General features: G+C 42.5%; 1 pseudogene; it reads left to right on the top strand.

Annotated features, from left to right (window-relative positions):
• Positions 1-964: 964 nt before the first annotated feature.
• Positions 965-1,462, top strand: LOC102762798 (annotated as a pseudogene).
• The last annotated feature ends 578 nt before the right edge of the window (positions 1,463-2,040 follow it).

Raw genomic sequence — 2,040 nt, 5'->3', positions numbered from 1 at the left:
CCAAGGTGATGGACACCAACTGAGTGTGTCTCAGGAAAGCTCCCACATATGAGCTGAGGCATTCAAACAGGGGTATGTGGAATGAGGAGGGAAGTACTGCCAGGCATTCATCTTCCCTTCTAGTAAGCTAGAAACGCGAGTAACTCTAGGATGTAAGGGGAAGGCAGGCAGACACGAGAAAATGGAAAACCATTTCATTCTGGAGACCGTTTTTCCGTTTAAGCTGGTTTGGCTTGAGAGAAAAAGTCTGTGCCTGAAAGCCTGCTTTTGCTCGTCCTTGACTAATTATAGTAGCAGCTATAGTCTGTGCAGTTCAGCTCCAAAAAGCTGGGCTTCTGGAAAGTAGCTTCCAGGGCAAGGAGAATAAGTAGAAGGAGGTAGAGCTAAGGGTCCTGGGTAACGGGGAACACCAAGGGCTCCTGAAAGTGGAAGTCATTAACACCTGCTCCTTGGAAAGGCCATTTGTACCCAATGATCTAAGTAACCAGGCTGGCCAGCTGAGGTGGAACCCATGTGGTTCTATCAGAAGGTGCAGCCAACACCAAGGCCAGGTAGTCACTGGGGATACCTCAGAAATGTGGGCAGGCTTCTAGGACAAGAGGCCCTGTTAGTACTGGAAGATGAATTGGAAATGGGACGCCCAGAGGGGCTGGCAATAAAGAAAAGCTGGCACTGTTCAAAACAGCATTTGAATACTATAGCTAAGAAAAAGGCTCCTTATCCCCTTAATCCACACCTAGAATTGCATATTGTTCTTCTTTCATAAGAATATGAGTAAGTGAAAAAATGAAAATGCAGATTCTAGAGATAAATTGAGATTCACAAACTTAACACAATTGAGGAAAACGTAGAAATAAGATAAGTTGTTGGTCACAGCTTTATACATGTGCTATAGGTCTCTCTCAAAGGCAAAAATGTAGGTTTTTCCCTTCTGATCCGCATCTGCAGTGGAGTCGCTGTCAAGATGTAGATTTTCGTGAAAACCCTCACAGGGAACACCACTCTCAAGACTGAACCTTCGGATAGAATAGAAAATGTAAAGGCCAAGATCCAGGATAAGGAAGGAATTCCTCCTGATCAGCAAAGACTGATCTTTGCTGGTAAGCAATTGGAAGATGGACGTCCTGTGACTACAACATTCAAACGGAGTCCGCTCTTCACCTTGTGTTGAGACTTCGTGGTGGTGCTAAGAAAAGGAAGAAGAAGTCTTACACCATTCCCAAGAAGAATAAGCATAAGAGAAAGGTTAAGCTGGCTGTCCTGAAATACCACAAAGTGAATGAGAAAGGCAAAATCAGTCGCCTTCTTCGGGAGTGCCCCTCAGATGAATGTGGTGCTGGGGTTTTTCTGGCCAGCCACTTTGAGAGACATTATTGTGGCAAGTGTTGTCTGACCTATTGCTTCAACAAACCAGAAGACAAGTGATTGTATTTGGGTTAATAAAAGACACAAACTAACATTTGATTGTTGAATTTTATTCCAGTGAATGTTTTTTAAGCATCAAAAGTTGATGGATCAAATTAATAAACTATACTTTGGCAGAATAATTCCATTATATTTAATATCAGCTGTCTAGATAATAAGCCAGTTTGTGTTTCTGTCAACAACAACAACAAAAAAAGCAAAACTTTAGCTTCAAAAATGAGAATGATGAAATTTGTCTCTCAGAAGGCAAAATGTTTTGCTTTCTTATTGCTTACTAACCAACCCATTTTAAGACAAATGGCAAGTATAGCTGGTGTATTTGTTTCCCAGAGGTGTTGTAACAAAGTACCACAAACACAGTGGCTTAAAAGAACAGAAATTCATTCTCTTACTGTTCTGGAGGCCAAAAGTCAGAAATCAAGGTGTCAGCCTCTGAAGGCTAAAGGAAAGATCCCTTCCTTGCTTCTGGTGCTTGCTGGTAGTCCTTGCTGTTCTTTGGCTTGCAGCTCCATCACTGCAAGCTCTGACTCTGTTTTTACCTGGCCTTCTTCCCTGCATGTCTTCTTATAAAGACACCAGCTATTGATTTAGGGCCCACCCTCAGTATGACTCCAT

The sequence above is a fragment of the Myotis davidii genome, unplaced genomic scaffold (assembly GCF_000327345.1).
Source record: "Myotis davidii unplaced genomic scaffold, ASM32734v1 scaffold235, whole genome shotgun sequence".
NCBI lineage: Eukaryota > Metazoa > Chordata > Mammalia > Chiroptera > Vespertilionidae > Myotis > Myotis davidii.
This window is presented reverse-complemented; position numbering and strand designations above follow the sequence as displayed.